Source organism: Bos grunniens, chromosome 23 (genome assembly GCF_055505025.1).
Source record: "Bos grunniens cultivar Pamir isolate PY7600 chromosome 23, Bosgru_T2T1.0, whole genome shotgun sequence".
NCBI lineage: Eukaryota > Metazoa > Chordata > Mammalia > Artiodactyla > Bovidae > Bos > Bos grunniens.
Genome location: NC_141187.1, coordinates 19,674,464 through 19,700,073, shown reverse-complemented (window position 1 = coordinate 19,700,073; position 25,610 = coordinate 19,674,464). Strand labels below are relative to the sequence as shown.

General features: G+C 35.7%; 1 protein-coding gene across 40 annotated transcripts in view; it reads left to right on the top strand.

Moving 5' to 3' along the window:
• Positions 1-25,610, top strand: part of SUPT3H (SPT3 homolog, SAGA and STAGA complex component) — a 442,887-nt gene that overhangs the window by 214,757 nt on the left and 202,520 nt on the right. The window contains exon 1 of one of the 40 annotated variants that reach the window (XM_086371952.1): positions 12,409-12,449. The exons of 38 other annotated variants lie outside the window; for them this stretch is intronic. The gene's annotated coding sequence lies outside the window, so the exon portion shown is untranslated. Of the gene's footprint in view, positions 1-12,408; positions 12,450-25,610 lie in introns of those variants that run through there. One more of the 40 variants, XM_086371964.1, reaches the window with a different exon arrangement.

The window sequence follows — 25,610 nt, the reverse complement described above, 5'->3', positions numbered from 1 at the left end:
ATGTGATCAACTTCGTACACACGGAGTGGCTCACAACACAGAGCACAGTATGCCGTGAAAACGTGATCGACTTCGTACACACGGAGCGGCTCACAACACAGAGCACAGTATGCCGTGAAAACGTGATCGACTTCCTCCTTGTTTTCTTTTTAAAGAATGTACTGTGGAAAATTTACTAATTGTTTTGAACAATACTTGTTTCTGATTGTTCTTAATGTTTTCTATTTAATGAGTCATTTTCTCTCATGTATTACTACCTCATGCCTTCAGATATAGTATTATATTTCCTCTTTTTAAAAAAAGAACGTTTGTATTGCAGTTGACAGATATTTAATCTGCTACACAAAATGGGCATATTCTCAGTGGACTGCCTATTTAGCTATACTTTCCCATCAGTTCCCCCGGGTAGTTGCTGTAGCATAACCTAGAGGAGCACCAACAAGGAAAGAATTTCCAGTCCTTTCTCTACTCTCAGCATATCTCCTTTCTCCTGCTGTAGTATGTTCATTCTACTTGTTGTTGTTCAGTCGTTCCATTGTGTCCTACTCTTTGACACCACATGGACTGCAGCACACCGGGCTTCCCTGGCCTTCACCATCTCCTGGAGCTTGCTCAGATTCAATCCATCGAGTCGATGATGCCGTCCAGCCATCTCATCCTCTGTTGTCCCCTTCTCCTCCTGCCCTCGATCTTTCCCAGCATCAAGGTCTTTTCCAATGAGTTGGCTCTTCTCATCAGGTCACTAAAGTATTGGAATTTCAGCTTCAGTCCTTTCAATAATAAATCATTCAATAATAGTCAGTTCAATAATCAGGGTCAATTTCCTTTAGGATTGACTGATTTCATTTCCTTCCTGTCCAAGAGACTCTCAAGAGTCTTTTCTGACACCTCAGTTCGAAAACATAGTCTTCAGCGCTCAGCCTTCTTTACTGTCCAGCTCTCACATCCATACATGACTATTGTAAAAACCATAGCTATGAATATTTGGACATTTGTTGGCAAAGTGATGTCTCTGCTTTTTAATACGCTGTCTATATTTGTCATAGCTTTTCTTCCAAGGAGCAAGCATCTTTTAATTTCATGGCTGCAGTCACCACCCATAGTGATTTTTGGAGCCCAAGAAAATAAAGTCTGTCACTGTTTCCATTGTTGCCTCATCTGTTTGCCCTGAAGTGACGGGACCAGGTGCCATGATCTTAGTTTTTTGAATGTTGAGTTTTAAGCCAGGCTTTTCACTCTCCTCTTTCAGCTTCATCAAGAGGCTCTTTAGTTCCTCTTGGCTTTCTGCCATTAGGGTGGTGTCATCTGCATATCTGAGGTTGTTGATATTTCTCCCCATAATCTTGATTCCAGCTTGTGATTCATCTAGCCCAGCATTTTGCATGGTGTACTCTGCATATAAGTTAAATAAGCAGGGTCACCATATACAGCCTTGACGTATTCATTCTACTACTAGAATATTATTCTGCTGATAGTCAATTATTGAATTCAAGGTAAGAGAATCTCAGAGTATACACTGTTTACAGTTCCAGTAAGTTTAAAGCACCGTTTCATATTACATGGTTTTCTTAGCAGAGTTATAAAACAGTACCTTGCCTCCTTTCCATGAGTGTCAAGGCTTTTCCTTTAGTGTTCTTCATTTACTTCCTGCTGGTCAGCTAGAATCCTATTATCTAACTCAGGCAAAGCTCTACTTGGCTACTTGGCTCCTGTGCCAAGTTTGGATTTCTGACCTGTGCTTAAAGTTTCAGTTCTGGCTGAAATTCCTATTAAATGCCTAGTGCATAGTTTCCAAGAATTTCAGATTTACCAAACACAGGCAGCCCCTTCATAAAATATCCTCTCTACAGATTGATTTGCATCACTGAATTAAAATAGGTACAGATTGGTGCCAACTAGAAATTGTGTGACTGACTTGATATTTTATGCTGTCAATACTATGCTTTTGATAGTATCCATTTTGAGTGCATTTTAAAAAAAAAACATGTTTTTTTATGACTGTATCGCTACTTTTAATTCCCTATTTACTCACAGTTAAATATCATAAAGGTCTTTTTGTTTTATACATAGAATATAATTATTAGCATTCCATTTAAAAGTCATACTATATTTTCACTATATAAATTTATCAGCCAACTAGTAAACCATGTAGTCTGTTGAAATTTGTTTCAATATATGAATTGGTTTTCAGAGTTATTCTGCTGCTAAGTCACTTCAGTCATGTCTGACTCTGTGCGACCCCATAGGCGGCAGCCCACCAGGCTCCACCGTCCCTGGGATTCTCCAGGCAAGAACACTGGAGTTTGTTGCCATTTCCTTCTCCAGTGCATGAAAATGAAAACTGAAAGTGAAGTTGCTCAGTCGTGTCTGACTCTTAGCAACCCCATGGACTGCAGTCCACCAGGCTCCTCCATCCATGGGATTTTCCAGGCAGGAGTACTGGAGTGGGGTGCCATTGCCTTCTCCACAGAGTTATTCTAATAATCTTTAATTATGTAAATTAGATAAGAATAAGCTTTGCCTGTATGATGAGTGACTGACTAACCTCCCATCTAGATGAGCAGACAGTGAGCTCTCCTTCTGTATCTGTTTCTACTTGTAATGCCTTTTACGTTGGCAAATATCTCCCAGCTGCTCTATTCTCATCCATCAGATTTTGTGTTCTCTTCTGTATCTGAACCAAGAAATCCTATCCTCTAGTATCTTTCCCAAGGTCTTTGAAAGTCTTTTATTTATTTGTAACCCTAGATCTTTTAATGGAGTTGCTGTTTCTCTTGATAAATGGAAAATTACCCAGAGAAAAAGGAAATAAAAATTAGTTAACATCTACTGTGTGCCAACCAATGCCCTAAAAATTTTTTTATGTATTATTTTGTTGTAAATATATAGTCCATTTTCCAGGGTTAAAAAAAATCACATTATAATTTCTGTATAGCTTTTTAACTTAGTTTAACACAATTTAACTCTGCCTTATGTGTTATATAGATAGAATTAGACACCTTTATTTCTCAGATCCCAGTATTATATATTAGTCTACACTTAAAAATATATTATAGTTCATTTTTTAAAATGTTTTTATCCCTTCAGATACTCACATTCATCCTCATTTTTATTAGGGATATTATTTTACTGATTGTGATAGGGAGCAGTTTGCTTATGCTGATAGTTTCACATGTTTCTAGTCATTTTTATGTCTCTTGATGAATTTATAAATCACATTCTGTTTCTTAAGAATGCACTATCTTTAGATACTTCTCTAGAGTAAGTTGAGATTCTAAGTCACATAGATAATGTGAAACTCAAAAGATGTTAGTTCTGTTTGAAGATTGATATAAAATTGATTTTAAATTTTTAAAAAGAATGGAAAGAGAAATAAGGTCTTCCAAGTAAATGTTTCAATTCGAAAAGGCTTTAGAGAACATATTAAGAATGTTTTGAGGCTAATTTTGAAAATAATGTGTTATTATCAATAAAATCTTACTGACTTTGCACTTCTAATCCAGCTAAAAATCTGACTTCACTTCACTAAAATCAATCACACTGAATCTTTAGTGGTTTTAATCTAAAAGTTTATCGATTTTTCTTTTTTCCAGTAGAGTAGATGCAGCAGAAATGGTGAGGATCAAGGCAAGTAGTTACTAAGACAGGTGCCGATAAGCAGCAGCAAGAGGTTGTGAAAGTGTCGGAGCTAAGAGAAAATGATTGCTTTAAAAACAAAATTATAGGAATCTAATTGGTCTAAGAATACAGTTTATAAATTATGTTCCAGAAAGTATGTATTGAAATACCTAATATCTCCTAATAAAGTTCATTGGTTGCAAAGACAACCACTCTTACATATAACAAGTGTGATGATTAATACTCAAAATGAAGGCTTGAAACAAGTAGAAAAAGTTGATGCATTCAGAATACTCTTTAGAAAGTAAAGATAGCATGTGATACATTTAGAAAGATGCCTCTCAATACAAAAAGTTTATTTTTTTTAATCTGGAAATCTAGTTATGTATAATATAGCATAGATTTCTTAAAAGATGGAAAACCTTTCCCCCCAAAACTTTGTATAAGAATTCCTTGATTTAGCAATTCCTTAATGAAATTTTTAAAATATATTTTCTTTTTAAAGTTTCAATCTGTGCACACATTGACAGAATGACATCTCTTAAAAATCAACATTTTACTTAATATTTACAGTAAACCTGGGGAGTTAAAAAATATCTTCATTTTGTAGGCATGGAAACTGAAGAACAGAAAGATTAAGCAACTTGACAAAAGTCACATAGGTTATAAAGTAGGAAATGTGAAATTCAAATGATTTCGTCTTCAGAGAGTTTGGGGACGATGAAAAATTCTGATTCTTTTATGGATACTTAGTGGTTGAATTTACTGTCTATCTCTAAGGTCCCTTCTAATTTTGAGTATTCTGTGATTCTCTGCAGTGAAGAGTATTGTTTCCAGAATAGATTCATATTCTGCAGAAGGTTTGCAGAGAATAGTGAACAAAAAGAAATGGTTAGCAGAGAGGAGCCCCAAGATAAAAAAGCAGAGTCTTCTTTTCTTGTGGAAAATAAAACTTTAGTATCAAGTCTCCATTAAAGATATCTCATATTTTAAATCTATAAAGAGAAAAAGTAGCATTCTTCAACCTGAGAAATGGTCATTATAATCAGTAAAAAATTCTCAGCACAATGAATAATTTTATAACATTAAAGTGGCATCATTTGATAGATCTCTGGACAAAGGTAATTAAATGTTAAGAAAGAAGAGATTAAAACATACTCAAAAAAATATTTAAAATGTGAACTTTTCTGGGAATTTACCATTTGCTGCTTGTTGATCATTGGCTTTAAGAAACTAAGTTCTAGATGTTGTCAGGAGTAGGATTCCAATTTTTAAATGTCAGATAAATTGCCCAGAACTCAAATTTAGCCATTGGTTTATATGAAATCTCCTTGATCAAGCTATGTGGATTTTTAGTTGGAATATAAATGTTTCTTAAATGTGTAAGAAATGAGAAAGGAATGAAAAAGAAGGTTGGAAAAAAAAAATAAATTAACTTAAAAAAAAAAGAAAAAGAAGGTTGGGACTAAATATTCAAGGTCATTAAATTTCAAACTGAGGAATTTTTATATAACTCTCTTGGTTGCTGGGGCCATTGAAAATTTTAGAAAGCAGCAGTCAGGAAAGTGGAAGAATAACCAGGCTGTTTTATATAGGACAGTGAAGGACTCAAGATGCTACTTCCAGAAGTGTTTGTTTGGAGAATGTTGAAATATTAATATTTAGGCAGGAATGTTACCACCTCTGAGTTGGATGGTTACAGGTTTCTGTACTATATTTGCTATCTGTAAACAGTAATCTATTTTGTCTGTAAATTAAATCCCATATCTTTAAGAATAAATAAATGCAAAACAAAATATCAATCAAATCTGTTATGACGGATATCAGTGTTTATCTGAATAAAAAATTAATAGAAGTATGAGTTCTTAGTACATTCAGATGTACCAATTTGACATATTCTCACTTACTAATCACTGTTCTAAGTGTGACTCTCCTGGTTACTTTTGCAAAACCCACAAGAGTTTTTGAACCTTCAGTTGGGAAATACTGGTAGAGTGGAAAGCTTTTGGAGACATAGCCCTGGGTTTGAATTTTGGCTTCATAACTTGCTAGTTGTGCAACCTTGAGCATTATTAATCTTTCTGAAACTTGGTTTACTCATCTGTAGGAATGTACCTACCTGATAGGCATTATATAAGATGATGTATATAAATGATTTAGCTCTTGATACTGTTGATGAAAACATGATTTCATTAATGCCAGCCATAAATTTAATCATAAATCTATACAATTGGAATAACAATGTTGAAGGCAGAGACACTAAAGAGCCAAAAGAGAGCTTGTATGTATTTCTGGGGCCACTTTCCTGACTTTGAATATCACACTACATACAGTTCTTCTGTTTTGATTTCTCCTACCTCTCACTCTGGTATGCTTAGATATCTTAAAATTCTTAGGTATCAGTTTTGATAATTTGTTATATGTGGATTTCCCTGTTCCTTCCTTGTCTATTCCCATCTAACATTATATCCCTGAGAAGAAATTGTTAGATACAAAGTGGTCTAAATTGCCTTTGTTTGAATCCTGGGGCATAGAAGACTTCCATAAACTTCATGCTTTCTCATCTAATGACTGCAATTCGAAATCGTAACTTAACTAGAAGTAAAAACAGGAGCATGATGTTGACTGAAAGCATTTATTTTTCTCCATCAAATCCTTGAATGCTCTCCTAAATGCTTTTTCAAGTCCCAGCATTTTGTATTTTATTGTGACTACTATGTTTAGTTTTTTCCCTTTCCCACAAATGAATAACTTGCAAAATATTGTATGAAAAAGTTACCCAACGTGCCTGAAAAACACATGGAAAGATTTACGAAGTAGGTTGTACCATGGAGCTGGAGAGATAGTGCAGAGAAATGCATAAATGGGTCAGTGAGAGAGGGTTCAGAGGACAGAAATGAAAGTCCAAGGCCCCAAAATGAGCACTGTGCTAATTTATTATATAATTATTATTTGGCCAGAATCAGTTATTTACTATGAATATACCTTTTAAAATATGAGGCACTATATTTATTATTGTTGCTAATAATGATCTTTCAAAACCTGTTTTGAAAGTCTTTACTCTGAAAATAAAGCTTTTTACCAAATATAAAGCTTTTTATCTGAAATATTGTTAGAGTTAATAGATGCAATTTTTATTATCAGTATTAGCATTCATGGGCTTCCTGGGTACCACAGTGGTAAAGAATCTACCTGCTAATGCAGGAGATGTGGGTTCAATCCCTGGGTAGGGAAGATCCTCTGGAGAAGGAAATGGCAACCCTCTCCAGCATTCTTGCCAGGAAGAGCCAGACAGGCTACAGCCCACAGGGTCTCAAAAGAGGAGGGCACGACTGTGGGACTAAACAGTAGCAACAAATTTGCCTTCGGAGTTAAGTTATAACCTCCAGGTGCCAAGATTAGGGGAGAGTCAAACATCCTTCCCGTGTTCTGTTTTCTGTGAATCAACCCTTATGCGTTTTACCTTCTAACACCTTGGCATTTATGTAGGAGGTTTCAGAGAAAAAGTTAAAATTCAATATTTTAAAATTAATCATCCAGCTTTATTATTTTTAAAATAGTTTTTCCACCAACTGAAATCGTGCAACATAATACTTCTAGGCTTATACCTGTATTTAACACCATTTTTCAAAATATGTATCCGTAAAAGTAAAATTACTTTCTGTGCTTTATGTAACTGAAGTTACAAAAAGACTTGTAACTTCTAATAATCAGCTTAATCTGATATTAAACTCTTGATAGTTTTGGAACAGGAATTTTTGTTTGAAAGAAAGATTGGCTTGTTAAATGAATTATGCAATTATAAGTAAATGTGGTCACAGCTGTTTTTGATTTCTTTGTTATACACCTGATTGGAAACAAGTTTTTAAAAATATTTTTCCATTTCTTACACTGACACCTAGTGTTCACTCTTCCTGATATCTTAAATATCAAAATGTAGTTATTAATAGCTCTGGAACTATTTAATTATTAATAGCTCTGGAACTAGAATTATAAAAAAACATGTTTTTAAGCAGTGCACCTGTTCACAAATCAGTAACTCCTATTTCCAACACCAGTGAGATAGTTTTTCCTAGTTATATACATGACTCAATTGCTGAGGCTGTTTTGACCACAGCAAAACTCAATGAAGGATAGAGTTTTAAAGGTGAGAGGAACTTAGGTGGATTTTAAAACCAAAATTCTTAAGACCCCAGTGCTTTGCTATGTACACAGTTCCTTCAAGTCCAAGGAGATGATTTTGTTTATGTGAGTTTGGTTCCTAGGCAATAGAGGTAACAAATTACATTTAATTATGTAAGCATTGAAGATTTGATATTATTCATTGGACAGGAATGAAGCAAGATTGAGTTGTTTCTGATTTTTTTATTGAGGTATATTTGGCATACATTATATTAGCTTCACATGTACAACATAATAATAGCAAAATGATCACTACAGTTAAGTCCAGTTAACATTTGTCACCATACATAGTTAAAACAATTTTTTTTTCTATTTCTCGTGATGAGAACTTTTAAGATCTACTCTATTAGCAACTTTCCAGCTTGCAATACAGTATTATTAACTATAGTTACCACGCTGTATAGTCTCTAATTTTGGGAATGAGTGACCTTGTGATATTATATGTTTACTATTTCCTATGAAGTCCTAAGGATGCTTTAAATACTCCAATCTTTCTGGTAATAAAGTTTAAAGATCTAGAAGATTAGTATCAAATTATCTGCAGTTAAGTAAACATGTATATAAATTGGGGAAAATTTATTTATGTAGTAAGCAATGGTTAAACCAGAAATCCAGGTGGTCAGTGCACATAATGAAATTTATTCATTTTGTTTTTTATATATTTCATGAATGTAGGGAATGATATTATTGGTTAAGTTGAAAATTTTAAATAAGTTTGAACATTTAATTTGCTTAAGTATCTACAAAGTCAGGGACAAAGAGTAAATTTCAAGTCATTCCTAATTTGCTACAGATCTCAGAGTGTTTGAGTAACAAAATGTATCTTTCAGTGAACTGTGATTTTTCTTATAAGTAAAAATCAAACATAGGAGGTAATCATAATTGAATTAGATTCATTGTTAATAATAATTATGTTTTTAGGTAATCTAAGAACTTTGCTCCGGGAGTTGGTGATGGACAGGGAGGCCTGGCGTGCTGTGGTTCATGGGATCGCAAAAAGTCGGACACAACTGAGCAACTGAACTGAACTGAACTGAAGAACTTTGAAAGGGGAACTCTGTCTCATAAGCTATTTTTTATACATAGTACAACACATCTTTATTATATAATTAATATTCATAACTTAAATTTATTTATTGTCTGCTATTTGATAGACACTATTTTTGATGCAGGAAAAAGGTGTTTAATGAGGTCTTCGTAATGTTTTGGTTAACAGAAATGATAAGACTAGAGAAATACAGAAAAAAACTAGGAAAGAATTTTTATTACCATTTCTAAATTTTTGATAATTTCCAGTAAATTTCTCACATTATTTTAGGGGTTGAATTTCAGTACATTTCTCAAGTTGTGTTTTCAGGATTATCAAGTTCAGCTCCAGATCACCCAGGTTCTTAGAAAAGTGGTGCCCAGTCCCTTTAATTGTACTCTTATACGTGTGACATGAAAGGACCTTGTCAGATAAAACAAAAATGAGTAATGAAGTCGGTAACCATTGTGGAGTACATAGTTTTCCATTGATTTAAATGGGTTGAAAATTTTAATTCAGAATATTAGCATACATTAATGTTGAATGAAAACTGGAGCAGTAGTAAATTATGTCCATAAATATATTGATTCTCTGTGTAGAGATATTTCAGAATGTTTAATGAAATATTTCAGTTTTTCTTTTTTAAATCAGGACAGTAAAGTTTCAAATTACATTTTTTCACAGAAGCTTTAAGACAGTGCATGTTGTACTTTTCTACTTTGTAAGCTCATTGGCACCACTTTTATTCAAATCACTTGCTTCATTCAGAAACCCAATAAAATTAAAGAAAGGCACCACACTTACATGTAACTGAGTGAAAGTTCACCTGGCTTTTTTCCCTTTCTGTTCCAGGTGCAAAAATTGGCTGAAACGGCTGGGACAGGCAGTTATGTTAGAATACTTTCTGGTTTAATGTTTTATCAGGCCCAAGAGTAAAATATTCTACAACTACTGCAATTTTATATTGCTACTCCTAAGGTAGAACTCTGTTAAAAATAGTGTATAATTATGTGGATTCTGAAATAAGTAAAATCTGGTCTCCTCAATTATGCTGTGTATAACAAGGTAGACTTAGACTGGATGGAATTGTTGGCTTCACAGGGATTCCATCATTCATTGATTCGTCAAAGGTTTACTGATGAAACTTGCAGAAGCGCTGTTTCAGGCATTGGGGATATAATGGCACACAAAGCCTCTGCCCTCATAGAGCTTGTATTTTGGTATTCAAGAAAGATAATACATGAATAAATAATATAAAATAATAAATGAATAAATAATAAAGATAATTTCTTTGGTGTTCAAGAAAGATAATAAATGAATAAGTAATGTCAATAAATGAATAGCTAATATTAACTGCTATAAAGAAAATCATGAAGGATAAGGAAAGGGAAAGGGAAAGTTATATTACTTTGAGGGAGGTGAAATTTGAGCAAAAAAGTACATAATGTTAAATAGAGTACCATACAGCAGTTTCAGTTCATTTCAGTTTAGTCGCTCAGTTGTGTCCGACTCTTTGTGACCCCATGAATCATAGCACGCCAGGCCTCCCTGTCCATCACCAACTCCCGGAGTTCACTCAGACTCACGTCCATCAAGTCAGTGATGCCATCCAGCCATCTCATCCTCTGTCATCCCCTTCTCCTCCTGCCCCCAATCCCTCCCAGCATCAGAGTCTTTTCCAGTGAGTCAACTCTTCGCATGAGGTGCCCAAAGTACTGGAGTTTCAGCTTTAGCATCATTCCTTCCAAAGAAATCCCAGGGCTGATCTCCTTCAGAATGGACTGGTTGGACCTCCTTGTAGTCCAAGGGACTTGCAAGAGTCTTCTCCAACACCACAGTTCAAAAGCATCAATTCTTCTGCGCTCAGCTTTTTTCACAGTCCAACTCTCACATCCATATATAACCACTGGAAAAACCATAGCCTTTTAGGAGAAGGTCATTCCAGACACAGTGATCAGGAGGTATAAAGTTCCTAAGACTGAAATGTGTTTCAGAAACAAATCTCAGGGTGTTTGGAGTGGAGGAAGTGGGGTCAAATGCTAGATGAGGAGGTGTAAAATGTAAGCAAGGTCATGATTCTGTAGGCATTGTGTTTCTCTGTATCACTTTCCCTTTTCAACTTTGTATAGGGCAGAAGCTTTTAAAAGGTTTGATTTACTTTGATAAATCTTGCTAAAGAGTTGCATTTTGTTCAAAGTCTAATAGGAAACTACTGAAGTTTATAAATAGGGAATGGATTTGTGCTCTCAGTTACAGGTATTTTTTTTATCTTCTAGAATTTGAAACTAAGCACATGGGTTTCAAAAGTATTTTTATCCAGGGAAGTAATTTCACTAATTGTTTCATCATTCCAACAATTTCTGAATTTGAAGTACAGTATTTTTAATCACAGGTACATTGTTGTACAATGGATCCCCAGACCTTTCTTGATGATTTAAGGTTTTTAAAAGATCACTCTAGCTGGCCTGGAGAATCCCAGAGACGGTGGAGCCTGGTGGGCTGCCGTCTATGGGATCACACAGAGTCGGACACGACTGAAGTGATTTAGCGGCAGCAGCTGGCTGTAGGAGTTTCAAAGTGGAAGCAGGGAGACTAACTAGTTTTAAGAAGCTTCTCAGGTGGTTTGTGGTAGCTCGCACTGGTGGTGAAAAGTGATCCAGTCTGGCTTTATTTTGAAGGTGTCATCAGCAGGACTTGTTCACAGACAGGATTATTAGATGTGAAGATAAGAAATCAAAGTGACGTCTAGAATGTTTGTCTGAGCAGCTAGATGAATAGTGGTTTGGGGCCAAAATTTAGCATTTATATGTTAAATTCACTGATTGTGTTAAAGTTAAGTAGCTGCTCTTCAGTCGCTCAGTCGTGTCCAACTCTTGGTGACTGCAGCACGCCAGGCTTCCCTTTCCTTCACCTTCTCCCAGAGCTTGCTCAAACTCATGTCTATTGAGTCTGTGATGCCATCCAACCATCTCATCCTCTATTGTTCCTTCTCCTCCTGCCTTCAATCTTTTCCAGCATCAGAGTCTTCTAATGAATCAGCTCTTCATATCTGGTGGCCAAAGTATTGGAATTTCAGCTTCAGTCCTTCCAGTGAATATTCAGGGTTGATTTCCTTTAGCATTGACTAGTTTGATCTCCTTGCCATCCAAGGGACTCTCAAGAGTCTTTTCCAACACCACAATTCAAAAGCATCAGTTCTCAGTGCTCAGCCTTCTTTATGATCCTACTCTCATATCCATACATGACTACTAGAAAAAACATAGGTTTGAGTATATGAACCTTTGTATAGTAGTGTAGTTGACAGTTAAGTGAAGGAGTGCAGTAGGCAGTTTAATAGAGGACTTGAATTCATGAGAGAGATTGGCACTAAAGATAAGAATTTTGGAGTCATTGGCATATAAATGATATTTAAAGTCATAAGATAGTATGAGATCACTTAGGAAGAGAAGAGAAAAGACAGAGAGAGGACTGGAGAGTAGCTGCAGAAGGTATCCTAAGATTCACAGGTTAAAGCCATAAGGGCAGAGCCAGGTGGCCCATCCATACGAGCTAGTAGCCAAATGAGGAGGATGTTTCAGATCCTGCTGAGAAGTTGACTAAAATGAAGACTTAAGTCTAAATCGTAAGTGCGTGCGTCTGCTTAGTCATGCGTCTGTCCGACTCTTGGCGACCCAGTGGACTGTAGCCCTCAAGCCTTCTCTGTTCATGGGATTTTCCCAGCAGGAATAACTGGAGTGGGTTGCCATTTCCTTCTCCTGGGAATGTTCCTGACTTAGGGATCGAACCCAAGTGTCTTGTGTCCCTTGCATTGCAGGCTGATTCTTTACTCCTTGAACCAACTGGAAACTTGATTATTACATTTGATAAGATGTGGCAAGAATAGGTCCAGTTCAATGGTGGGAGAAAAAAAGTCTTTTTCAAAATAATTACCCAGAGAATTGGAGATGAGAAAGTGAAGGCAGATGTGATACTCAAGCTAGAGAGGATTTTTGTTGTAAAATGTGAACGCGTCCTGGCTTGCTCAGGAAGTCCTAGTTGGTGCCTGTCATCCCGGCATAACTGTTATCAGCATTCTGTTCACTGTCAAAGACTGAGAGAGGGTTTGGGATCAAGGGAGGAGTTTATTGAACCTGATAAGTATTATTCTAATGGATCTAATAATATAAATGAAAGCTTACAGTGTATTTTCTTCTGAATCTAGCTGCTTTTACTCATCATGTGAGATTCATCACAATTGTTGTGATGAATTGTTATTTATTCTTGTGCTCAATGGCATTCCATTGTATACTTTTTTAAATTTATTTTAATGGTAGGATAATTGCTTTACCCTCCTGTGTTGGTTTCTGCCATACATCAGTATGAATCAGCCATAGGTGTACATATGTCCCTTCCCTCCTGAACCTCCCTCCAGCCACCCCTATCCCACCCTTCTAGGTTGTCACAGAGCTCTGGTTTGAGCTCTGACTCAAACAGCAAATTCCCATCGGCTATCTATTTTGCATATTATAATGGATGACATCACCAACTCAATGGACATGAGTGTGCGCAAGCTCCAGGAGTTGGTGGTGGACAGGGAAGCCTGGCATTGCTGCAGTCCATGGGGTCGCAAAGAGTTGGACATGACTGAGCGACTGAACTGAACTGAACGCGTGTGTTTCCGTTCTACTCTTTGCATTCATCCCACCCTCCTCTTTGTCCGTGAGTCCATGCTCTCTGTCTGCGTGTCCACTGCTGCCCTGCAAATAGGCTCATCAGTACCATCTTTCTAGATTCCATGTACATGGGTTAATATACAGTATTTGTTTTTCTTTTTCTGACTTACTTCACTTTGTATAATAGGCTCTAGGTTCATCCACCTCATTAGAACCGACTCAAATGCACTCCTTTTTATAGCTGAGTAATATCCCATTGTGTATTATGTACCACAACTTCTTTATCCATTCATCTGTTGATGGATATCTAGGTTGCTTGCTTCCACGTCCTAGCTATTGTAAAATAGTGCTGCATCCATTGTACAAATTCAGCACAATTAACTTATCAGTTTTAATTTTAGTAAATATTATGGTTAATCCAATTAGAGCTATTATTAATATTACTTTTGTACAGGTATTTTGATGAGCATATTTTTGTTGGATATACTTAGGATAAGAATTTTAATATAGTATGATTTACTTTTCTGATACTCAATGTATGTTGGTATACTACAAAATGATTTAATTTTTATTTCATTTTATAATTTAGACATTCTCAAAAAGCCAAGTAATACCTTATTTTAAGTCTTTCCTTTGCTGAACTGTATTGAGTTCATCAGAATGTCTTATATTGAACTTTAGGGGTACAGTGAGGGCTAAAACCTTCAAAAAGTACCATATCTGATGCCTTCTGCCTTACTAGAGAGGTTATATATAGTCCAGCAGTGGATATGATAAATTATGAAATGAATATACTACTAATGAAGGTGTAATATATGAGATGTTATAGTTGTTCAATGAGGGAAAAATTAATTCTTCCTCTAAGAATCAGGAAAAGCCTTATGAAGGAAATAATTTTTGTGCTGGCTTAGGAATTAGTGATATCTGATCTCATAGAGACTGGAAATAATTTTGGAGTTAGATAGTAGAAGTTATAGATAGAATAGTTCGAGAAAAATGAGTATTTCATTTTGAAGAAAATAATATCATCCTTGAAGCGAAAGGAAATGAAATTTAAAAATCTAAACTATGAGATCACATTTAAAAGAAATTGAGAGTCTCTTCAAGTTTTGACCTTATTTTTCATGCTGTTTTCAGATAATAGCCTAATATCAGTACATGCAATAGTTTGGGACCGAGAGACTCTTGCTGGGGCCCCTGGTAGGAAACAGGGCATTTCGACTCCCAGGGCTTGACGGTAAGTTAGCTGGTTGCAGGACATGGCATGGGTGCCTGGCATATGTAGTGGGGAGCAAACCTTTTGTTCTGAACTGATTGTGAGTAATAAAACATTAATGTTACTCAATAGCCTGCAACTTAATTATTTTGACAGGAAAGAAGAGCTAATAATTAACAGTGTTTATGTAAATTTTGTAAAAGTTTTGCCATGTATGCTGAATGTAACCTTATTGTACTCTTATAAAAAAAGTACAACAGCATTCTGATGGTAAAGGGTCTTTGACTTTGCTGGCCAGCGTTAGTTGGGAAGAGCCTATTTTTATCACAGAAAACATCAGAATCTCTGCCCACGTTGTTTTTTTTTCCCCTTCTTATGGCGTATTCTTTATGATATCAGACACAGTAACAGGAACAACATCTCCATCTGGTAACTATTACCTGTAGCTTGTATGTATCTTCTGGAAGTTAACTTTTAATGTTAAACAAAGGAAGCTGATCAAAACCAGCTGTAAAACCTTTGCATAGTTCATATTTTATACAGTCAGCATTAGGTTACCATTCACATAACTGCATATCTGAAGCTGAAAAAAAATAATAAGGTAAATCTTTTCCTTTTATTAAAATAAATGTAATCCTGATTTTATAGTTAACACAATTTTAATTGTTTTCCTGTTTGGCAGGGAAATTTAATGCAGTTGGCATCATTATGCATGTATTTTATACACCTTGGAGAATAATGGCTCATTTATTGACTGTATGTGCCACAATTAATATATTTTGGATGTAGTCAAAATAAAAACAGTAGGTTGATATATAATTTTCTAATATAAAATTATGGGGTTAGTAGATGTAGAAACTTGCCGGCTAAACATATAACAGGCCATTAAATGTATTATGGGAACTAATTCTATAGATAATGAAAATTACTCTAGTAATACTCTTTGACACATGGCATTTATTATAATTCTAGATATATGCAAGCACAGTAACTTTAGATCATTATTATTTATGATAAGAAATGATTCAGAGAACTTTAAATCAAGATGACTTTTTCCTTTAATTAAATTCTGAAGAACTAAGAAATTTAGAAAAATGAGAACATTCTGGACCATATTTTGCCTACTTTTGGTATGTCGTGTATGTTTAGTAATATTTTCTTCTGCCTGGAACTTGCACTTGTTTTACGCATAGATATTTCGAAATCACAAAGAAGCACATGAGTTTGTCATAGCACATAATTTTGAAATATCTTTAACAACAGCATTGAGGATTTTTGCTATCATGAAATGGAATTTCCTATCAAGAAAATGCAGCAGATAATGAAATGACTCAAGCATTACAATCTAGGTGGGAGACAGTAAGCATTTCTCTACCAAAGAAAAATGTTGAAATTCAGTGGTTCTTTTGCAAGTGATTAGCACTGTTTTGTTGAAAATGTTCTAGTCTGTGGAAACCTAAGTATTGCTCACAAACATCATTTAGGCAGAGAAGCCAAGGTCAATTCTGACCATCCAAGTATACCACCATTTCAATTGTGACCAAGATTTGACAATCTGTTATACAAGATCTTTTCTCAGACCTTGGTTAACTATCTAGCTTTAGAAAAGTACTTGAAAATATATAAGCACATAAATACAGAGTAATTGACAGCAAGCATTAATAATTATTAAAGTATTGTATTTGTAGTTTTCATGTTTGCAGATAGGAGTTTATTCTGTTTTTAAAAGATAGGGGATATCTTGGATGCAGAAAAACCACTGAACAGTGTTGTCATCAGAGAACTGACAAGTTACCATTCCTTAGGAGGGAGATTTACAGAGTGTTTTACTTTCAACATAGTATTTGTATTGGAACATTTAAGTCAGATTAAGATATATTCATGTTTAACACAAAAACAAGTGATGTCGCATCTGCTAGGAACTCAGTGTATGTTTGTCGATTAAATTAGTCGTTATGCAAAGAAGACTTAATTAAATTCAGTCTTTCTCTTAGACTATATATATATATGTAGAGAGATAGTGTATATAAATGCATATATGTATGTCATATGTTAATATACATATTTGTGCATATAAAATTAGCACAAGGCAATGCACATTTTAGTTCCTCAGTCAGGGAACTTAGGCAATTCTACATTACCATGTAACTGTTACCCCAAACTAGGACTAACATTTGCATTCCTTCAGGAAATTCTCATTTCCAGTCACAACCTGCCTGCTGCCTCCAGGCAATTTCTGTCACCACAGATTAACTTGTGTTTTCTTAAATTTCATATAAATGGAATTATACAGAATGTACCCTTGTATCTAGCTTTTTTGGGGTTTGTTAGTCTTTTTATTTTATATGTTCTAGTGGATATGTAATGTTATCTCACTGTGATTTTTATTTCTAATTCCTTAATGATGAATGATATTCAGCATCTTTTAATATGTTTATTGGCCATTCATGTGTCTCACTTTGTGACATATCTGTTCAGTTTTCTGCCTGTTTTTATTGGATTATTTGTACTTCTTATGCTTTGTCCGATGAATCTTTGTGTATCCCATGGTCATAACAATTCTCTCTCAGGTTTTTCTTCTGATATTTCTACGGTTATTGACTTTATGCTTAAATCTGTGATGTACATTGAATTGATTTTTATTTGTGGAATAAGGTAGATATTGGAGCTTGCTTTTCTCATCCACATTTGTTACCCATTATTTCAGCAACATTTTGGGTACTGGATAAAAGACCATATGATTTTTAAATTATTTTGTGTAATTCATCAATATGCATTTCTGTTCGCTCCTTTGAATTTAATTGCACTTTGTCCGCTAGTGAATTCATTAAACTGTACCTGCCCGTAACGTTTCAGCAAGCTGGTGTCATCGTGCATCCTACTTTTCTCTTCTCTTCCATCTGTACTCTTAGACCAGTTACTCCTGTTTGTCAATATGGAGTGACTTTTGGTGAATTTGTATCTAACTGCTATCTTAAAGTTCTCCTCAGAGTCTCAGTTAATCTGTTTTTCCTGCGTTTCTCAAAATGAAGTGTAAAGACACAAACCCCACAAGCTGTAAGATCTTAGGTATTTTCTAAAATTATTTAGCTGAGTTGTTATATAACATGCTGCCCCGATGTATTTTAGGTGTGGGAGTATAATGTGATGATTGAAGCCCAATTGCTTTTCTTTTATAAGATTTCTTAGAATTCTGTGTTCATTTTAGAAACATTTTGATGACTCTCATAAGTGAAGTTAGGAAAACATTGATTTCTAGTTTTTCAAATAAAATAATTGTTTTATTGAGTAGTCTATTTTCACCCTAGACTTACCGTATTTATAACCTAATTATAATTAATTTGATCTTCAGATTAAGGGTGATTTTTATCCTTATTGTTCTTCTCTATAGTTTCCAAATGTTCCATGATAAATGTGTATGGCTTTTATATATAACTTGGAAACAAAAAGTAGCCATTAATAATGTCCAAGAGTAGACTATGTCCTCTAAACTTTTGGCAATGCCTAATTAATGAATAGGACATATTTAGATATTAGGATAATTTGGTTAATGAATTTTTCAAATCAGTATAAATAGAAGATGGAGAAAATGGAGCTTCTAGAATGCGTTGAGTTCATGTGATTAATTACATTGTTTGGGCTCCAGAGATCTGTATATTTAAATAATGCTGCTTGTGGACTCCCCACACATCTTCTATGTAGATAATGAAGAGGTCTGCTGAGGTGTCCACCAGAATGTTGTTTACAAGGGACAAAAACAGACATAGGGGCAAAGTAATTTTTTTTCAAACTTATAGTGGGAAAAATAGAGTTGAGAGCATCAAGAAATTTTAAAGATGACAGTAATAATTGATACCATTGTTTTCTGAACTCTGAGATTATTTTCTTTAACCTTGAGCTTTCTGATGTTTGAATGTATGGTGATGTATAGTGACACAGCTGTCATTGTCTGAATCCTTCTGGTAAGATGGAGAGGGGATCCAAGTTTGAAGAGTGCTTGTCCCTGTCTGAGATTAAAACCCAGGAGCTGATTGTGGTGCAGCCTTGATAACAGAGGAACATGAGTCCAGATGACTCTGCGTCAAAAATAGATTCAGAAGAGTCAAAGTTCTAAGTCCGTGCTTCTTAAACTATTTGGAGTAAAAGTCTGGTTTTTATTTTTATTTTTGGTATTTTTTACCTTTCCCACATTTATAAAATATACTAAAAAAAATCATAGTGATGTCACAATATTATAAAAGTTTCTAAACACTCATTTTCTCTTCTTATTTTGCTGAATACTGACAGCAGTTTGTGGTCTGGTGCTGATCAGGGCCCGAATTTTGAGTAGCACAGATAAGAGAGCATTGTATCAGTTTAATTGGCAGTATGTATTTTTTCTTAGTGCTCAAATAATGGTGATCTTACTTGCAGTGTTAGATGTTTGGCATATATTGCTTAATTTGGTATATATTGCTTAATATTTAGTATATATTGCTTAATCAGACAAAGATGCCTGATGCCTAGACCTACAGAAGAAATTCAGAGGCTGTTGGTATTTCCTGAATTAAACCTGAATTTATTGGTGCTTGATAGCCAGCTCTATAAAGAGATAATCTCTTTTACCTCTCTTTTACCCTTTCTGGCTGATGCCTAAGAAGATAGCATTGGCTCCATGCCTAGGAAGGACTGAGTTTGCAGGTTAACAGTCTTTGATGGATATCATGGGGCAAAGCAAAAACAGCAAATAATAAGTTATTTGGTTAGGTAGCTTCCTGACTTGTGACATTTGCAGCTTTTTCTAAGTGTTCCTGAACAAAAATTTTAAAATGTAGATTAGAGCTTCTTGATGTTGACCTTCAGAATCCTCAGTTCACTGTCCTACAGAATAAAGAAAAATGTGGATTTCCCATATATCTTCTAACCAGGGCTTTGTTATTCCTGTCATTCAATAAAACTTGAAACTCTTGCCAAATAAGAACCTGCCTGAAATAAAGATACATATCTTTCTATTACTTTATCCACTTTTCTTCATTTCATTTTCTAGAAGAGTGGGCAGAAATAAAATACTGAGAACTTCTTTTTCAATCATGGGTTTATTACTCTTTATCATATTTATTTTAAGTATAGTGAACATACTAATTACGTTAAGAATAAATGGCAAGAGAAGACATAGGAATAGGAGGTTTGTTGTGTGGCTCAGATGTCTGCTGTTTATACATCTGCTTCGTTTCCTGTGATTTCATTGGTGGTTTTGAACTTACGGCATCCTGCTGCACACTGGATGTGACAGTTGCTTCCGTGTCATCACTCCAGTTTTTAAAAAGAAATTGCTTCCATTTTGAGATGAAAGGATTTCGTTTTCCCAGCTGTTGTCCATGCATGCAACCCCTTCAGCAGAAACTTATGTCTCTGAACACTGAATTAGAATAGATTGATCCTGTAGTTTACAGACTGGCTTTGGGGTGGTCTGAAAAGATGAGCAATCTACTTTTTGATCTGGAGGCTCTATATATTCTCATACATTTCAACATGTTTTACCTCCTGTCTGGATACTGACTGTTCTTGGATAACATGGGTTTGTTGGATAAGCAGTGATCTTTTTCCTCTTAAATTTCCAGATTATATGAAATAAATAATGATATGCTAGTATATTCATAGCCAAGGAAAATGAGCAGATTTTCTTCTATGTATTCGGTAACCTGAAAACCTGTTAGAGGTCCTTTCTTGGAAACTGTTAGTACCAGCAGAACATGGTGTATTGATACATGGCATTGATCTGATGGCTCTTTGACATGTGACTACTTTGTTGAATAACTTTGCTGAAGGAAACTGAACAAGTTCCCTCTCCCAGCAGTTAACAAATACTGCTGCCAGTAGCTACTGGTGGAGAAGCAATGGCGCCCCACTCCAGCACTCTTGCCTGGAAATCCCATGGACTGAGGAGCCTGGTGGGCCGCAGTCCATGGGGTTGCTGGGAGTCAGACAGGACTCAGCGACTTCACTTTCACTCTCATGCATTGGAGAAGGAAATGGCAACCCACTCCAGTGTTCTTGCCTGGAGAGTCCCAGGGACGGGGGAGCCTCGTGGGCTGCCGTCTGTGGGGTCGCACGGAGTCGGACACGACTGAAGCGACTTGGTAGCAGCAGCAGCAGCTACTGGTAGTCTCCTCTCTAGGCATGATTAAGCAGGAGGAATGGAGATACTGTGTTGTTCCTGTGTTGGAGTAGAGCTTCCCTGGTGGCTCAGTGGTAAAGGATCAGCCTGCCAATGCACAAGAACCAGGTTCTATCCCTGGGTCAAGAAGATCCCCTGGAGAAGGAAATGGCAGCCCAATCCAGTATTCTTGCCTGGGAAATCCCATGGACAGCGGAGCCTGGCTGGCTGCAGTCCATGGGGTCACGAAGTGTTGGACAGGACTTAGCGACTAAACAACGAAAACAAAGTTACCTAAAACCTTCAGAGGAGAAGGTAGCTCAATATTACTGTTCAGATATTGTTCAAAAAATAAAACCAATTCGGTGACTTTTTTCCAGGGTTCTCTACAAAATATAATTTTGTTAAACTGTGGATTTTTTTGTGGTTTCCTTCCACTCTACTCATATATCTCAGATTCTTTTGGTATAATGCTGAAGCAGTTACTCTTAAAAAAAATTAACAGGAACTTTCTAGGAAATACAGAGGCAGCTTCAAGTATACTGTTTCCTTCCAATAGTTTACATATACTTATATGAATCATACTTACATTTTCTGCCTCCCAAGCTTCCTAAACCAAGCCAAATATGCTGTGCCAATTTACAAGGGTCTATAAATCTAAGTAGTATTATGACCACAGATCCATCCTTCTTTCTCACTCCCTTCCTACAACTGTTTTAAAATTAGTCCATGTGGTGATGATACCTGGATTTCAATTCTAGCTCCCCTTCTAACGCATGCTGTTAATATATAAACACAGCCTTTAACATGTCACCCCATCCACCCTCTCCCCCTGCTCAGAATGTAATACTGTTGTTTAACACTTTCTGCTTTACTATGTGTAACACCTTTGTTTGTGCTGCTATTGTGGATATTCACAATTTGCTGCCTTGTTTTACTGTCTCTGTAATGTTTTTGGTGACAGGATCCATAATTGTCTTTATCTCCACAGTTTCTAATTCAGTGTTTTATATTCATATATTCTGTATTTATTGACCCTCTGCTTTGCTCCGGGCACTGGGAATTACATAGAGGAATCACAGCAAAAGCAGTAAAGTCCGCTCCTAAGAAGCCTGCACTATTTCAGTTCTCCCTTTTAAAGTTTGTTGGCTGTAATGTTGGTTAGTATCTCATAACACTGAGATATTTATCTAAGAATGATTATTTTATAATATTTACATCATGCTCTAGTTTATTTTTTTTTAAGTTGCACTTATTACAGTGTACTCATTGTATCATTTTAATTTTTGCAGTATGGTGTGTGTTACTTTATATTGTACGTACTTTATAAATTACTTTGTAAGATACATGTTTCAACTTTTTAAAAAAGTGCTGCAGTGACCTTGAGTTTGTCATGGGCTGGATTGAATGATTAGGTTAAACGATCCAGACTTCAGGGCAAACACAGGGTATAGTGTATATTCACATTAAAATTTGCATGCTTTGTATTTGGAAGAAGATTGATTCTGAGTACTGTTTAAATTGCGTTTAAATTGTGGGTTTAAATTGTTTTAAGAAAATTTAGATATGCAGTAGCACTTTCATTTTAACAGTGTATAGATGTTCATACAACATAATATCACCCAGTTGAATCCCCTTCAGTTAGAATTTGAATCCTTGCCAAAAAAGCACCTCCAGGATAAAAAGCTTACTGTACCACAATTGATTTTGAAATGTAACTCAGAATTTAAAAACTCAGAATAGTGAATAATAGCATGGCTAGAATTCTTTTAAATGTGAATATTATTTAAAATATTTGTCTAATATTGATTTGTATACTCATATATATTGGATTTTTAAAGTGCTCTGCACATACGACATTGCAAAAACTTAAAATAATAAAAATTATGGATCTACATTGTAATAAATTCTAGTTTTAAAAGTATCACTAATTTCTAATTTCTGAATAGAATGTGTTCCAGTTCAATCTCCTATAACTTGTGCTAAATGTTGAAGGAAAACAAAGCACAGATGAGCACACACAGATCCTACCTTCCTGATGGTTCTTGTCTCATATCTATGAAACACTATAGCAATAAATATAAGTAGAATAGAAGAATTCAAGGTACCTAGATACTCAGCAAAGGGAGAGATCAGATGTTCTTAAAAGATCAAAAACATCTTTACAATGTGTAAGAAATCGGAGGTGAGTTTTAAATAAGATTTCGAGTGAAAAGATGGATAAGTGAAGAGGGCAGACATTCAAGGCCAAGAGAAATAGATAGGTGTGAATATGTGCATTTGAACAACTTTACAAATTAGTAAGCAGTGAATAATGAGTTTGGCTGGAGCTAAGAACAATGAGGGGGGAAAGGGTAAAGACACTGGAGAGCAGCTGGAGTCATGCTCTACGCTTCTCCATGTTTCTCAATGACAGTTATGCCCTTCTTTTAGTCCGAAGGGGTTGGACCTTAGGATTAAATAAAAGAAATGTATATGTATGTGTGAGGTTTCAAAGATCTCCGCAGGTGCTTCTAACATGGCCTTTCAGATATATTTGCTCCCTGAGGTCAAACACTGTATAGGCTCTAAATGCTTGATGTCAGGCACTGCTCTTACTACCATCTATGTTATGATGTGTCTGAGTCCGCTCTCTACTCTTAGACGCTTGTGAGCACTTCACATATGCATCTGAAACCAAATTCCTTAGCTTATCCTTCAAATTCCTCTTTGCCTATAGATGTTTAATTTCTCATGTGAGGATACTGCCTCTTACCACGTCAATAAAACTGCAAACCATAAAGTCATCCTCGACTTCTTATTTTCTCTGCTTCTCTCTCCCCATTCCCCTCCCTCCTACTCCCAACTTTCTCTGCCTGCACCTCACTCACTCACTCACTCACACACACACACTTAGGTCTTGTGCCTTACTTATACTTTCTTCTGCCTAGAGCGCTCTTTTCCTTCTTCATACTCTTCTCCCACCCCTCTTTTTCTGGTCTGTCTTGCACATCAAAACATGACCTCCCTAAGGATGAGGACCACATTTTAATCGCCTTTGCATTCCCAGCCTCTGGTGTAGTGTCCAGTACCCTGGAGACCTTCTCAGGAGCATGAGGTAAGTACAGTCGTCTATGGGTCTGTTTCTCCTGACAGTAGGACTAAGGTAATGTCTGTTAGTAATAATGGGGCATTTTCTAAGAGCTGTATTTATGTAGAGGTTTTTGTTTTGCTATTGCTTTAAACTTGGTTAAATAAGAGTGTCTGCGTCAACGGTGTTTAATTATATTGACGGTCATCATCTCCTGAGAAATGCAGTCTGTACAGAATTCTGCCATTTGGATGACTGAATTTTTGCAGAGCCACTGAACGATATTCATGCCATAATTTGGGAATTACATTCAGCATGTTTCTAAACAACCTTTCAGGGAAACTTGGTATGAACATCTATCTGTTTAACAATCTTTCTTAGCTCTTAACACCTCTGAGAAATAAAATCTTTTAAAATATTAATTTAAATTTCTGAATGAATCAAATATGACAAAGCAAACGTAACAACCTTATTTTAAGTACACTTTTTTAAACTCAGAATTCCACAATGACATAATTCTCCCACCCTATTAATTATCCCATTTCAGAAAATGTGTTTTAAATCTTCTCTCACTGACTCACCTCAAAAAACCTTTTTTTTTTCACCTCCTTATTATGACTAAAATATTATTCCATAAAAAGTACCTAGGTTCTTCCCTCTGATATATTAAAAGATCTGGTTCATTTTCCTTCTGTCCACCATACTCCTCTGACAGTTCTTGGTCTTTTTAGTAGTTATATACACGATCCTTCCAATACCCTGTCCTTCACTTTGATTTCCTCTCCTCTGATGATACTGTCCTCCAGCCTGCTTCAGCCAGAATCCCCATGGTCATACCTGGGACCTTGTCAACAATAACTGAACCCCCTCTACGATTTCACTTTAAACTCTTCTGCTCTCCAGTCAACACCTGCCTTTATCCCTGACTGTTTTTAGATTTCATGGTAATCATTTCCTTGCATGTCTGTTAATTCCCCTTTGTGTTCTACCTAAGACATTTTCCTTTTCTTCAAACAAATTGAGACAATCCAATGAAAAATGGGCCAGAAAACTCATGAAGACACTTCATGAAAGAGCACTTGTGTTTGTGCACGCAAAGATACTCAACATCATTAGTCATTAGGGAAATGCAAATTACAAATATAATGTGATGCTGATATATCTCTCTTGTATGCGTGTCGTCAGTCGCTCAGTTGCAACTCTTTGTGACCCCCTGGACTGTAGCCTGCCAGGCGCCTCTGTCCATGGGATTCTCCAGGCAAGAATACTGAAGTGGGTTGCTGTTTTGTCCTCCAGGGGATCTTTCCAACCCAGGGATGGAACCTGTGTCTCCTGCATTGGCAGGCAGATTCTTTACCACTGAGCCACCTGAGAAGCCTGTATAACGCATGCATATGCACATATTCATAGGCGGATATATATATATGTGTGTATATATACACACACATATATGTATGTATATTATATAAATAATATAGATATCTTCACAAAGATAGTATTCTTATATACTTTTGGCCCCTTTTTGTTGTTGTTTTTTAGTATTTAGCAGTATATCCTGCCAATGACTCTGTTAGGTATATCTAATAAAATTCATTTATTATATAGTAAGTTCTGTTTTTCCAGAATAATGATGGTTGCACTGTTAAAGCAGAAATTTAAAAAGCTAAGTAAGAACTGCATTTATGTGTCTGTATTCTATACAGATATAC